This window comes from Lolium perenne, chromosome 4, assembly GCF_019359855.2.
Source record: "Lolium perenne isolate Kyuss_39 chromosome 4, Kyuss_2.0, whole genome shotgun sequence".
In the NCBI taxonomy this organism is placed as follows: Eukaryota; Viridiplantae; Streptophyta; class Magnoliopsida; order Poales; family Poaceae; genus Lolium; species Lolium perenne.
Window position 1 is genome coordinate 378,363,178 of NC_067247.2, and position 16,079 is coordinate 378,379,256.

Below are 16,079 nucleotides of genomic sequence, written 5' to 3' on the forward strand. Positions count from 1 at the left end.
GGCCCGCGAACTGAGAACTTCAGAGAGCACGCGATGTGAAGTTCAGCAAAAGAGAACGTCAAAGTTCAGATATCCCATTTTATGTGAAGTTCAGAGGCAGATGGTTTGTTTAAATTGTAGGTGCTTTTGGCTGAAGTCATCGAACCATACTGTACTTGTTTCTATTCTGTATTTTCTATCAAAGCCTGGAGAAAAAAAAAAGTATTTATGTGTAGTGTTGGAGGAATTTAAAACATATTTTGGATTCTTGTGTGGGAAATTCGTTGGACATGCAGAGATTTGAAAACTTGGACATTGCAGATATCGGCTGTGCTTGGGGAATGTAAAACGTTGCTGTCTTAACATGAAGATCACTGAGAATTCACAGTTCACATTAACTTTGCAGCAATTATAAGGTTCACATTTCTTTTCGTTAGGCACATAAAGTTCACTTTCGTGGGGACGTTCGTCCAAACCCTTTCTTCTGAATACCCTGGTGCAGGTTGGATGTTTAGTTTCATTTGACAGGGAGTTCCGATTCTACAAGCGGGGAATTTACTATTTTGTTAGAAAAAACACTCCTGCCAATCCAAAAACATACTTGTACTTTGGGTGTGTATTTTGTAATCATGTACTATGAAGTTCAGTTCTTATTTATTTACTCGTAGTTAGCGTCGTCCATTTCCTCTATCGGAGTTCGTTTTTATATTAACAGAAAGTTCACCTACACTGACTAAATGAATTTTTAATCAGAACAAATCAGTTGACCCACAAATCACTTCCTGGTAATTCGGAAGAAAAATGTACCTTTTCCCAACAAAGGAACAAGATTCAGGGAAGAAGAAGTTCACATCCACAGAAGTTCGCTATAATTTTATTACATGCCTAAAACTTTTGTACCGCGATCGGAAGTTCACTAACAGATATAAGGAAGTTCACTTCTATATTCGAGCACCTCATGCACTATGTTTTTCTGGACGGAAATCATACGCATAGAAATCGTCCGTACAACCACCGATTGCGCAAATCGACCAACTCAACGTACAATTAGCACTAATATAACTCTACTAATACTCCAACATATCGCAATGCCACACCTAATCAATCTAGATGAGCCAATTTCGAAATGTTCTTGTGTCGGCGTTATCTTCACTTTTATGTATTTCTGAAATTAAACTAAAACCATTTAGAATTTGGAAAAACATTCAACATGAAAAAGATTCGCCTAATCAATATCTTTTTAACGCAATATCATTTGGAACATTCCAATAAGTGGTTCGGAAATAAGCCCCAAAAACAGTTCGAAAAACCGAGAAGTTCGAAAAACGTAATCACGTATTTTCAAATCTGCTCTTAAACTATAAAGAATTTAGAAAAGTGTTCTTCATAAAAAAGGTGCGCCTAGTCAGCACCTTTCCAACGGCATATCATACGCATCATTCCGATAAACGGTTTGAAAACTGGAACCCCAAAACTGTACATAAATAGAGAAATCCGCGAAAACGCCGTTTTGTATATTTCAAATTAGTTTTAATCAATATAGAATTTGAGAAAACAATGAACATGAAAAAGTTGCGAAATTTCCGTGCGAATCCAACGGTATATTATACGCATCAATCCGATAAGCGGTTTGAAAATCATCATGAAAATACTGCCCGCACGAACATGCAATTCGGGTATTCCGTCGAGAAGTTCACTAGGAAAACACCCGGAAGTTCAGAAAGGGTATTCTCGAACCGGTTCGAGAATAGCAGACCTATATATATATATATATATATATATATATATATATATATATATATATATATATATATATATATATATATATATATATATATATATATATATATATATATATATATATATATACAAAAGCTTTTCTATTTTGTGTCTCCATGGAGGTGGCAATCATCACGGTTGAGGTTGCTTTGAGATTCGTTTTTGTGCCATGTGCCATTCTCTCTAACATATGTTTCTTATATTTAGTTGTGGCCTTAGGTTTTTCCTCTTTAGGATGTGTTGGGTCCATACCCTGCCAACTTTTTAGAGCTAGGCAGGTCATAGGCCTGGTGCTCTGTTGGGTTGATTTGTTCGAGGCATAGGAGTTTGAATCCGGCGACGAACCCAGCTCAGCCAAAGGTTCCAGCCACTACCTTATTTCCATCGTGGATTCCGTTTCTCCCGTCTCACTCAGCTTGTGGCGAGCCCGTAGTTTGGATAAGGTCAACCGATCCCAGAGACCACGACTGCTCCTTCCTTCGAAAGCCATGACCCTTGGCCTCAAACAGCGATATCCATTGTTCTTTGTCCCAAATCTCACAAGCAGCATCCCCATGGCCTCCCTCACTCCTCCCCCCATGGCCTCTCTCACTCCTCCCCCCATGGCCTCTCTGCCACGCCGGTTGCTCGCCCGCAACTGACGCCTCCTCCCCAAAGAAGGCCACAGACGGATCCTCCACAACCACACAGCCGCTATGTCCCGTTGTTCCGTGGCTGATCCGGCCGTCACCGGCCTTGCGGCCCTCGGATGTGTCACCTCCGGATCCGGAAGCCTGGAGCTCGCTACCCCAACCACAAGTCGGAGATGGCGGGGGTTTCGCCGTTTCTGTACTTCCCTCTGGGCCTGTACGCAGACCAGTCGATCTAGCACTTCCATCGTGCACCAGCCCTCCACAGGCTCCTCAAGTTCCACAAATGCGTGGCTGATCCGGTTATCACCGGCTCGCGGCCCTTGGATGTGGCAGCTCCGGATATCATACGGGGAGGTCAGGTATCGTATCTCCCATTCTTGCTTTCTTGCCCGTAACTTCAGGAGGTGCTTCACAAATAATGTGATGTTACCCTGGTAATAGTCAGCTGTTTAATCTGATAATAGATGTTCTACCTTATTCTCTAAAAAAGAATCTACTCCCAGTTATTTAGTCATTAGGGACCTTCATTGCTGCGTCAAGATATTCTAGCGCACGTCTAGAACCCCACTCTATTCTTGGTCGGGGCATTAGTTTGGCAGGATATTAAGTCTCATTACACTCCCTCAAAAAAATCTGAATATTACACACCCGAACCACTGTTTCTTTTATCAATAGGTTTGAGGGTCCATTTTGATAACCATATTCATTCTATAGGTACTTTACAGGGCACATTTTTTTGGAAAGCCAATGGGACTGCAGAGTCAGTGTAAGTGCACTGTTACCATCTACTGAAACCCGAGGCCTTGATTATTGGTATACTATTTTTCTGCTTGCTCTTTAATTTTTTATTTTATTTTTGCAGTGAAAATGCTGGTTTACTAGCTCTGACACATGTAGGCAGTTGGAGAGTAGTGCAAATATTTACTGGCTTCGTAATTTTCTTTTCTACCCCTGGTAATGTTCCATGTTATTTCTAACATTCTAACATTCTATATACAAGTTTTCTTGTGTATATTTGCATAAAGTGAATGCATGACACACTGAAAAGGAGGCATCACATTGCAGCGAATAGATTTCTTCGCCAAGTTTCTTATATTGTGATTGTAACACTAGTGGAAAACAGGGCTTCCGTGGGAGCCTTTTGTCGCGGGCGCGCCTGCACCCGCGACAAATGGCCTGGCCACGTCGCCCCGAAACCATGTGGAGCGCGCGGAGGCTTTTGTCGCGGCCTTTTGTCGCGGGCCGTATTACGACCCGCGACAAAAGGGGTAGGAGCGACGTGGCCACCCCTTTTGTCGCGGGTCGTAATACGGCCCGCGACAAAATGTCCCCCCCTATATATATATATAGAAGCAGCCAGCCACCCCCCACCTCATTTTTTCCTTGGTGGTGAAGGTGGAGGTGTATGCTAGCTCATTTTTTCTACATGTGCACAAGAGGTGTTTGATGGAATGCTTGTGAGAGGGATGCCACTTGGTTTTATTTGATAAGATTTCTCCTCCTTTTGATCCAAAAAGGTTAGCAACTATTTTCTCGACTATATATATATGCATAGTCCGTACAATATTAATTTTAGCAAGGTGATTGCATCTCGATACATATATAATTGTGCTTATGATGCAGATGAGTCATCCATGGATGTACGGTAACCGATGTGCTCCCGCTTTCAGAGAGGGCGTGAATTCTTTCCTGCTTGTGGCCGAGGCCAACAAGTCGAAGCAAGGTTTTATGTGCTGTCCATGTCTAAAATGTAAGAACGAGAAGGATTACTCTTGCTCAAGAGATATTAAGAGCCACCTGCTTCGGTTTGGGTTCATGTCCAGTTATAATGTTTGGACCAAGCACGGAGAAGAAGGGGTTATGATGGAAGACGGCGATGAGGAAGAAGATAATGATGAGAAGTATTATCGATCTATGTTCTCTGAATGCTTTGATACCGCAATGGACGACAATGAAGAAGAAGGAGGTGAAGAACAGGCATCAGATGATCCTGTTGATGATGATCTTCGTCGGGCCATTTCTGATGCAAGAAGAGACTGTGACACGGATAAGGAGAGGTTGCAGTTCGACAAGATGTTAGAGGACCACCACAAATTGTTGTACCCAGGTTGTGAAGATGGGCATAGAAAGCTGGGTAGCATATTGGAATTGCTGAAATGGAAGGCAGAGGTCGGTGTGACGGACTCGGGCTTTGAGAAATTGATGATAATATTAAAGAAGCTGTTTCCAAGAAATAATGAATTGCCCGTCAAGACATATGAAGCAAAGAAGCTTGTCTCGCCTCTAGGATTAGATGTGCGAGAAGATACATGCATGCATTAATGATCGTATCCTCTACCGCGGTGAGAAGTACGAGAATTTGAATAAATGCCCGGTATGTGGTGCATTGCGGTATAAGATCAGAAAAGATGACCCTGGTGATGTTGAGGGCGAGCCACCCAGAAGAGGGTTCATGCGAAGGTGATGTGGTATGCTCCAATAATACCACGGTTGAAACGTTTGTTCAGAAACAAAGAGCATGCCAAGTTGTTGCGATGGCACATGGAAGAACGTAAGAAAGACGCGATGTTGAGGCACCCCGCTGATGGTCGGCAGTGGAGAAACATCGGGAGAGAGTTTCCGGATTTTGCAGGTGAGGCAAGGAACTTATACTTTGGTCTAAGTACAGATGGCATGAATCCTTTTGGGGAGCAGAGCTGCAGTCACAGCACCTGGCCCGTGACTCTATGTATCTACAACCTTCCTCCTTGGTTGTGCATGAAGCGGAAGTTCATTATGATGCCAGTGCTTATCCAAGGTCCGAAGCAACCGGCAACGACATTGATGTGTACCTAAGGCCATTAGTCGATGAACTTTTGGAGTTGTGGGCCAAACCAGGTGTACGTGTGTGGGATGAGCACACGGAGCAAGAATTTGACCTACGAGCGTTGCTATTCGTAACCATCAATGATTGGCCTGCTCTCAGTAACATTTCAGGACAGACGAACAAAGGATACAATGCATGCACACACTGTTTAGATGAGACTGAAAGTAAATATTTGGGAAAAAGCAGAAAAGTTGTGTACCCGTTCAATCGTCGTTTCCTTCCGCGCAAGCATCCCTTAAGGAAAAAAGGCAAGCATTTCGATGGCGAGGCAGACCGCCGTCCGAAGCCTGTCCCCCGTAGTGGTGCTGATATATTTGACATGGTCAAGGATTTAAATGTTATCTTTGGAAAGGGTCCAGGCGGTCGACCTGTTCCGAAAGACGATGACGGACACGCGCCCATGTGGAAGAAGAAATCTATTTTCCGGGAGCTAGAATATTGGAAAGTCCCGGAAGTCCGCTCTGCAATCGACGTGATGCACCCGACCAAGAATCTTTGTGTGAATATTCTAGGTTTTCTCGGGCGTGTATGGAAAGACAAAAGATACACCGAAGCACGGGAGGACCAGGAACTTCATAAAGGACGAAACGGCAATCATCCAGGGCAGTTTGTAGGGCCTGCCAGCTACGCTCTTACCAAACAAGAGAAGGAGATCTTTTTTGAAGCCCTATTCAGTATCAAGGTTCCGTCTGGTTTCTCGTCGAATATAAAGGGGATAGTAAATATGAAGGAGAAAAAATTCCAACCTGAAGTCCCATGATCGTCACGTGCTTATGACACAATTGCTTCCGATTGCATTGAGGGGACTTCTACCGTAAAATGTTCGACTAGCCATTGTGAAGATATGTGCATTCCTGAACGCAATTTCTCGTAAGGTAATGGATCCGTAAACTTTGTCGGGATTACGGAAGATGTGGTCCAATGTCTTGTCGGCTTCGAGTTGTTGTTCCCACCATCCTTCTTCAATATTATGACGCACCTCCTCGTTCACCTAGTTGAAGAGATTAGAATTCTTGGTCCCGTATTTCTACACAATATGTTCCCCTTCGAGAGGTTCATGGGAGTCTTAAAGAAATATGTTCATAACCGAGCTAGGCCGGAAGGAAGTATCTCAAAGGGCTACGGAACCGAGGAGGTCATTGAGTTTTGTGTTGACTTTCTTCCCGACCTTAAGCCGATTGGTGTTCCTGAATCTCGGTATGAGGGGAGGCTGATCGGAAAAGGCACACTAGGAAGGAAAGCAACGGTGTGGAGGGACAAGATTTCTTTCAATCAAGCGCACTACGTTCTATACAATTCCAGCTTGGTGGCTCCGTACATCGAGAAACATAAGAATGTTTTACGAGAAATAAACCCGGGCTAGCCCGAGTCCTTGATTACACGTCAACACATGAATACCTTCGGCAGTTGGTTGCAAAGACATCTCATTAATGACCCATCTGCGGTGGAGCAGCTGTACTTGTTGGCCAGGTTACCATCTTCAAACATATGTACATTCCAAGGGTACGAGATAAATGGGAATACATTTTACACGATCGACCAAGATAAAAAGAGCACCAACCAAAACAGCGGTGTCCGCTTTGATGCAACAGACGAGAATGGGCAGACCACCACATATTATGGATACATAGAGGAGATATGGGAACTTGACTATGGTCCCACTTTTAAGGTCCCTTTGTTTCGGTGCAAATGGGTGAAGCTCAGCGCTATACATATTGACGATAAGTACGGTATGATAACAAGTGGATCCCAACAATCTTGCGTACTCGGACGAGCCTTTTGTCCTAGCCAGCGAGGTGGCTCAAGTTTTCTACGTGAAGGACATGTCTAGCAAATCAAGAAAAAGAAATCAACAAAAGAATACATCAATCGAGGAGCCAAAGCGCCACATAGTTCTTTCGGGGAAAAGAAACATCGTGGGAGTGGATGACAAGACAGACATGTCAGAAGATTATAATAAGTTTAAAGAAATTCCGCCCTTCACGGTGAAAATTGACCCAAGCATCTTGCTAAATGATGAAGATTCTCCATGGCTACGGCGTAGAAGATCACAACACTAGATGGCGATGTAATAATGTATTCTTCATATATAGTTCCCAAGACAATCTCTACATTTATGTAATAATGAAGATTAAACTGTGCTTGGCTTGTTGATCTGCTTGGCAAGGCGTATCGATGCTCCTTTTATAGGCACGGCACCGCTTCTACTTTGTCTTATTCCTTCGACAGGCCGTCGTGCGCTACATGCTTTATCTCATCGAGCAGTGCGTCCACCCACGCGTCCTTATCCTGCCGACACCTTTAGTCGCGGTTGCAGCCACCAACCGTGACAAAAGGTTACCGACACATCCTTATCCTGCCGACAGCTTTAGTCGCGGTTGCAGCCACCAACCGTGACAAAAGGTTACCGACACATCCTTATTATCCTGCCGACATCCTTATTATCCTTTAGTCGCGGTTCCCGCATTCCCGCCATTTTTCCACTATATATATGTAGGCTTGGACTCTCATATCTGCAAACCTCATCACTCTCTCCCATGGCTTCCATCGTATGTCTAACACCCCGGGAGGCGGAGGCGCTTTGCGCCTCGAACTACCCCTGCCCGCCCGGCTACCGCGTCCCGACCGGCTGGTTGCTGAGCGTCGGAGGCGTACCGGTCCCTCCTATCCCTGTAGGTGTGCTTTAATTTCAGTTCAATCGTAATAAATTTCGTGTCAACCACTTTATTGAACAAAAACAACCGACAACGACTTTATAAACTAAATTTAAACTAATAGAACCGACAACGACTTTATTGAAATTACAATAAAATAGATAAATTACTAGTCTAGTCTCTACTCGTCGTCGGAGGTTGTCTCCGTCCAAAGGTCATCCCACCGAGGGTCGTTTTCGGTCCAAGTTGTATTCGAGTTCTCGAGCTCGAAGGCGGCGACGGCCCGACGGTGGCGCCTGTTGGACCTGCGTTGTGCCCTAAGGTTAGCAAAGAACGCGTCGGGGGACCGCGCCCTCCACTGGCGCATCAACTGCTCGTCGCGCTCGGCGATGGCGATCCTGCGCTGCACCTGGCGATGCCGGTGACGGTCCTCGTCGGTGACGAGGCACGGCGGTGGCGCGAGGAACTCCGCCTCCTCTAGCGATTCAACATCCGGGAAGTTTATGTCGTGCCCTGGCCGCCGAAAGCGCCACGCCGCCGCGTCGTAAGCGCGCGCCGCCTCTTCCGGCGTGTTGTATGTGCCGAGGGTGAGGCGGAAGCCACCGGCGCGTATCTCGGTGGTGAACCTACCGCTCGGATGCACTCGAACGCCACGGAAACCGGACGCCCCTCGACGACATGGAGGCATCCCGGAGATGAATGAGCGGAGGCGGTGGCGACGTGTGGTTGCGCCCGCACTCGTCGCTCTATATAGCGCACGCGGGGCATGGCACGTGTCAGCGGTGGCTACACGTCGCACGCCGGCGTCGGCGGGGTGAGGCACGTGTCAGCGGTGGCTACACGTCGCACGCCGGCGTCGGCGGGGCGAGGCACGTGTCAGCGGTGGCTAAACGTCGCACGCCGGCGTCGGCGGGGTGAGCCACGTGTCAGCGGTGGCTACACGTCGCACGCCGGCGTCGGCGGGGCGAGGCACGTGTCAGCATTTATATATGCGAGATGCAAATAGTTCTATGGATGTCATATTCATGTTCATTGGATTTTTCTGATCAATTTTCATATATAACACTTTTCTTTTTGAGTTACCATTTAAAAGTTATTGAAATAATAGTTTTTATTTAAAAAAAACAGAAAAAAAAGAAAAACAAAAAACAGAAAAACAAAAACGGTCCAGGCCTGATCCGCGTCCAACGGCTCCAGGCCGTTGGATTCAAACGGCCGGAGCCGTTGGATGCGCTTCACGCGGATCGGCCGCCTCCCCCCTCCCACCCCCTTTTGTCGCGGGTCGAGCCACGGCCCGCGATAAAAGACCCCCCCTTTTGTCGCGGGTGGGGGCTTGACCCGCGACAAAGGGGTCTTTTGTCGCGGGTCAAGCCCCCACCCGCGACAAAAGGCCCTAGGTATAAATACCTACCGCCGCGGGCGGAGCCCCCACCCGCGACACCCGGAGGCCATTTTCCTTAGCAAAAATCGCGCCGTCAGGCTGCCGAAATCCACCGCCGCCGCCGCCGGCCATCTTCCTCGCCTCCGGCCGCCGCCCCTGCCACTTCTGAGCCGCCTCTTCGCCGCCCCCGCCCTCTGCGCCACCTCCGCCACTCTGCGCCGCCTCTGCGCGCGCCGGCCGCGCCTCTGCGCGCCACCTCCGACGAGATCTCGCGCGCGCGCCACCTCTCGGCCGCCGCCTCCTCCGGCCGCCGCCTCCTCGGGACACCCCGGCCGCCGCCGCCCTCTCGCGCCACCCTCGAGAAGCAGGTAGCCGCCACCCTCCGCCGCCCGCGCTGTCGCTGTGCCGGCCGGCCATGCCCCGGCCTTTTTTTCGTTAAGTTTTTTCATTAAGTTTTTTAATTAAGTTAGTTAGTTTAGTTTAGTTAGTATTAGTATTTAGTTTTAATTAGTATTAGTTAGTTAGTATTAGTATTAGTATTTAGATTAAATTTAGTATTAGTTAGTTAGTTTAAATTTTTGTAGATAGTTAATTCAAATTTCGTAGTTACTTAGTTTAAATTTTGTATTAATTCAAATCTTGTAGTTAGTTAGATTAAATTTTGTATTAATTTAAATTTTATATTAGTTAGCTTGTAAACAACCGACGCAAACACTCTCGCGAACAACACTCGCCGACACCGCTCTCCCTCTCGCGAACAACACTCGCCGACACCCCTCTCCATCTCGCGAACACTAGCCGACACCCCTCTCCCTCTCGCGAAAACCATCGACGCCGCAACTCCCCTCTTCTCTCCCTTCTCGCGAACAACACTCGCCGACACCCCTCTCCATCTCGCGAACACTAGCCGACACCCCTCTCCCTCTCGCGAAAACCATCGACGCCGCAACTCCCCTCTTCTCTCCCTTCTCGCGAACAACCGACGCCGACACCCTCTCTCTCTCTCTCTCTCGCAAACACGCGTCGCCGACACCCTCTCTCCCTCTCTCGCAAACACGCGTCGCCGACACCCTCTCCCTCTCGCAAACACGCGTCGCCGACACCATCTCCCTCTCGCAAACACGCGTCGCCGACACACTCTCCCTCTCGCAAACACGCGTCGCCGACACCCTCTCCCTCTCGCAAACACGCGTCGCCGACACCCTCTCCCTCTCGCAAACACGTGTCGCCGATTAGGGTTAGGGTTTGGTTTGTGTTTGATTAGGGTTAGGGTTTGGTTTGTGTTTGAACATTTACTTATCGATTTAATTCTTTTGGAGAAACAATGGATCAATTCGAACGGGACTTGGAACAGGAAGACATATTCGCGGACATAATCCGCGATGGTACAGAAGCCGACCGAGCCGGCTCCGGTGATGGAGAAGCCGACGGCTCCGGTCATGGAGAACCCGACGGCTCCGGTGATGGAGAAGCCGACGGCTCCGGTGACGGAGAAGCCGACGGCTCCGGTGACGGAGAAGCCGACGACGGCTCCGGTGACGAGGTATTAATGGATTTCTATATGTACATATGTATTGAGGCATTAGTATAGAGGCATTAATGCAATTCTATATGTATTCTCTTAGGCCTCCGAAGATAAGATAGAGAAACGAGGCCCGGCAAAGAAGTTGACCAAGAAAGACCACTTCACAATTGAAGCTATATCACCGGAAGGCCAACCGGTGGTACCCGAGAATGTCGGAGTGAAGTTCAAAAATCAGTGCGGAGTTGTGGTTAGAGATCGTGTCCCGATCACTGTCAGAGAATGGAACAAGACGAAGAATCTGTCCGAAAATCAGGTTGCCGATAGGTACAAAGACACACTTTTCAGAGACCTGATGGCACATTTCACTTTGCCAGATTTGGGATCGGAGTCTGAGAATGCTAAGTAGCGAGAGCTAGTGAAGAAATGGGCTCTTAAGAAGATGGGGGAACTTTTCCGGGCGTATAAGAACCGGTTATGGAAAAATTATAAGAAAGACAAGAAGCCTCCATTATTCGAGAACAACCTAGCGAAGCAGGAGCATAACTGGGAAGAATTTGTGAGGTACAAAGAATCGAGGAGGCTGTGAACTCACAAATAAAAAACAAGAAGAATGCAAGCGAGAAGAAATATCACCATCATACGGGGCGAGGGGGCTACGGAAGAGCCATGCCTAAGTGGGATGCACAAGAGGCTGAGATGGAGCTGAACGGGATCACTCCAGAACCCACGCGAGAAGGATGGGACATAAGGGCTCGAAATTGGTTCCTCGCGCATGGCTGTGAGTATGACATGAAGACAGGGAACATTGTTGAAAGTGACACCAGGGTTAGGGTACCAGGCAAAAATGGATTGAAGTGACGACAGATATAAAGGCGGGAAAACTAAAGTTTGCTCCCGATAGAGAGAAAGACTTGTCGACGCTTGTCCTCGGTAATCCTGAGAAGGGAGGACGAACAAGAGGCTTCGGCCCTAGTGTTCCGTGGTCGCTTGGGTTTCCGGCCGACGCGGAGACTTATAGAAGCCGAGCGAGAGCTAAACAACGCCAGCTGGAGGTGCAGAATGACCGGATGGCCGAGTTCCAACGCCGACTTGACCAGCAGCAGCGGGAGCTTCAGCAGCAGCAGCGGGAGATAAATGAACTAAAAGGACAACGCCCGCCAGATAATACCGCTGAAATATCTCAGCAACGAGACAGCAGCGTGGCCGACTCGGAGGCCCCTCCTACACGGATGATGATAGATGCCGGTCCTGGCGACCCCTTGGATGGAATCAAGGAGACAACACCTTGTGATCTCCATGAGGTGTTCAGGAAGGTTTCTGTTAAGGTGGCGGTCGGCTATGTCTTACCGGCATTTGGACACGAAGGTGAGCCGGCAACATGGCATGGCAATCCGATTCCAGCTGGCTATGCTCGTGTCGGGGTGGATTCGGTTGTCCCGCAGTGGGAGACATTGGAGCTCCATATCCCTGGAGGTGATGGGGGGCTTACACTCAGAGAGGTGCTGGGAGAAATCATTATCTGGGAAAAGAAGAACATCAGGCTGCCAGGCTGGGTAGCACCTAGTACCGGTCGTCCCAGCAGGTCACCATCACCTCCTCCAGGTGATCGCAGGCCACCATCACCTCCTCCTACTGATCACATGTCGCCACCATCACCCCGTGGGTACGACGTCGACCACGACATCGGTAGTCCATCTCCATCTCCAGCGCCGCCGCCTCCGCCCACTAAGACTCGGAATGCACCCAGCCGGAAGCGTTTCAAGAGTCCTATCCCCAAGAGGTCGCCCTCCCAAAAGTACCAAAGGTTCCTCCCCCCCGTCCTTGGGATCTTACTGTCGAGGAAAATGCGGCCGCTGTTGCGAAACACAACTATGATCATTTCCATAAGCCAAAACCTCCAGCGCCAGAGCCATACACAGAGAAGCAAATAGAATATGCTACTAGTTTTCTGAACACACCATCGCAAAGATGAGTTACACGAGAAGAAGGATGACTATACACGCACTCTTGCGAAGGTAATTGACCAAAAGAAGGATGAAAAGGATAAGGAGAAGGACATTGTCGGCACGAGCAAATCATCAGCTAGAAGTGCAGATGAGAAAAGGTCAAGTTCAACAAGTGCACCCTCAAGGCCAAGCAAACGACAAAAGGCAAAAAGAGAAAGGAAGTTCCCCTCCTCGGTGCTCAGCCCAAACAATCGATCCCAGCACTCAAAGTGCTTAATGTTCCCAAGCTGTACCAGGAACATCATGGTGGTATCGATATGGAAGAAGCTGCAAGGCTAGCGGCTGCTTGTTCAGTTACCGTGGAGGAATTGCTGTCTGCAGCAGATGCTGACATACCCACTGCTGATATAGCTCCTAAATTTGTCTACGGGGCCGACTTGGTCAGCAGAGAGCAGCTGCATAAACTGCCAACACATATGCGGAATTTGCATCAGTGGTACCTTGATGCATGCAAGGAGAAAAATGTACATCGTGGCGAGTATACCATGGGAATATTACTACCGAAAGGAGGAGATCCATATTGAGATGAATGAACTCTGGCAGTTATTCAATCTAGAAGCCCTCGACAAATCTCTCATGAGTTGCTATTGCTTGTAAGTTGTTAACTACATATAAGTTCATTTTCATTCAGTTCATGTTCGTTTTCATTGCATATATATACTCATTATATCTTATGGGTTCTCTTTTGCAGATCAAGATCTGTGAGTTCAAAAGTAATAATATTATCAATGTTGGGTTTGTTGACCCAGATAAAATACATGTTGAAACGGTGAAGCATAAACGCGAAGAAACGGGGGGAAACCTACTAAGGTTTTTGGGGCAGCAATATTTCTGTGATTCAATATTGTTTCCTTACAACTACGAGTGAGAGTCTTAATGATCTTTTATATATGCACATTCAATTTTTCTTACTCGATGTTAAGTGTAATTCCTGACGTATATGCATAACATGTGCAGCTTCCACTGGATTCTACTAGACATTCAACCTGATAAGGGAATAGTTGAAGTAAAAGACCCATCGAGTAGAGGCCTGGACGGGTTCCAGGACTTGCAGAAGTTGCTCCAAGTGTAATTTCCTTCATCGCCGCGCTTTATCTTTCGTGAGATATCAATTAATTATCCACTCATTCAATCATTCTTTTGCATGGCAGGGCTTGGCAAGCTTTGAAGAATGTTCATAAGGAGATTACCTTTGCAAAGAAGCTAACATTTAATCCTGTACCGTGCCCCCGCAGCCACCAAGGGACGAATCTATGTGGATACTACGTTTGCGAGTCCATCGCATGTTAACCACTGAGAAGCAGAACAGAAATAAATTCGACGTAAGCAATAACATTCACAACTTTATTTATTATCATCAATATTTCGTTATCAAGACTGATATAGTCATACTCATCTCATTTTCGTATATAGGTCGACTTCATGCGGGACAGACTCCAACCAAAGGAACACGCACTAGGAATCGCGGAGGAACTGGCGGGACTTTTGGTTAGAGAAGTCATAAACAACAAAGGCTTGTTTAGTCCAGATAGTTGTTCTACCTCCAAATAGACGGTCGTTAGTACCGTTTGTCGATCGTGAGCTCCATGTATATATGTACGGAACCTACGAATATGTGTAAGGGGAATCGACTTCTGCTTCCAATATTTGTTTGATCGATCTATATATATATATAATGAATGAATGTGTACAACTTCTAGTAGCGTACAAATATATGCAACTTTTATTTTCGGACGAAAAAAATGAAATAACAGGCGGTCGGTGGCGGGGGGGAGGGGTGCTGCACCCCTCAAACCCTAAAGCAGAAGCGTTGTGCGCGCGCCACGTAGAGGGCCTTTTGTCGCGGGTGGTAATACCGCCCGCGACAAAAGGGCCTGTGCCCTGCGCGCCCCGCGGCTGCCACGTGGTGGACCTTATGTCGCGGGTCGTAAGTGACCCGGGATAAAAGGCCACCCTTTTATCGCGCCTTGCTTGTCGCGGCTGGCCGCCCGCGACAAAAGGCCCTAACCACCAGGATCAAAAGGCCTGTTTTCCACTAGTGTAATTTGACATCCACCAGTAGTTTGATGAATGTCAGGTCTAGTACATGGCTCAGGTGTTATACTATCTTATTCTAAACTAGGGAATTTTTCTGCTATTTTTTGCGTCAATTCCACTGCTAATATTTGCTGCTCTTTACTGCATTTTTTTTTTTTTTGGCATATGTTGGTAAGTATGGATAGCCATCATCTCTTGACAAGGTCCTTCATTTTAATTACTTCCAGCACCTCGTATCAAGCACATGAATTTAGTCAGCCTTCAAGGATTCTCTTCTACGAGTACATGGAAAATGCCGGCGATGGCGACGCCCCAGGGCGCCGTTCCCCTTCTTGAAGGCATCGTCGTGGAGCTCTGCGAGGGCGACAAGGTCGTTTTGGCGCAGTTCTCTGAGAGGTTCGTCTTCTTCAGCTATGTTGGAGTGTCCCGTGTCTGCTCCTCCCGTAGTAGGCACGGCGTCTTAGCTCCGGTTTGGTTGGATGGCAAGCTAATCTTGGCGAGTGTGTCGACGTCCGCTTCTATCAGCAGTGTGTCCGAGTGGGTTTGTTCTTGTGGCGTGGCGAGTGTGGCCTTGGCCCCGTGATGTCTTTGTATGGTTTTCGCATGGTTTTCTCCTAAAAACTATACACTTTCTTCTTAATTAATGGATGAGGCAAAGTTTTTGCCTCAAAAAAAAAAATGCCATTGCCGTTGACACAGTTTTCTCAATGCTGAGACTAGTTTAGTGTCAGTGATCCATTCCATCACTCGGTAACTATCTCCCATTCTCTTGCAGTTCCTCAGATTAATGTGCCATTCTCTTCCGTCTATTTTTGCTTTGGATTCTGGTTTTTCGATAAAGGGCGCTTCATTACTTAAAAGGTTTAAGCATTACACCCAGCCTCTGCATAACTAAGATGCACACAGCCGTTCAAAGTTTCAACAAGATCAAACAAAAGAGTACATAGTCGATAGAAAGATAAACGCTAGATAAACCGGCACAGCCTAAAAAGCCTGAAGGCGCCTATTATGCTGCCACCCATGTTGGGAAATAAACTCCTTCGCCGTGTTCTCCAATCGTGTAGACACCTCCGTACAAAGGTCGCGATCCTCCAAACGCTGGAGTGGCGACCATGAACGGAGCAAAGCCGTAGCGCGGTACACAACCTGCAAAAGAGAAGAATTCTTGTCATTAAAAACCTTATCATTTCTACATAGCCAAAGCGACCATATAACAGCAA

The 16,079-nt window shown here is 47.3% G+C and overlaps 1 long non-coding RNA gene across 1 annotated transcript; it reads left to right on the forward strand.

The window, feature by feature from the left end:
* The first annotated feature begins 2,276 nt into the window (after positions 1-2,276).
* LOC139830731 (uncharacterized) lies at positions 2,277-15,682 on the forward strand. Its single transcript, XR_011744118.1, has 4 exons — positions 2,277-2,749; positions 3,105-3,156; positions 3,253-3,344; positions 15,087-15,682. It is a non-coding gene; the product is annotated as an uncharacterized lncRNA (long non-coding RNA).
* The last annotated feature ends 397 nt before the right edge of the window (positions 15,683-16,079 follow it).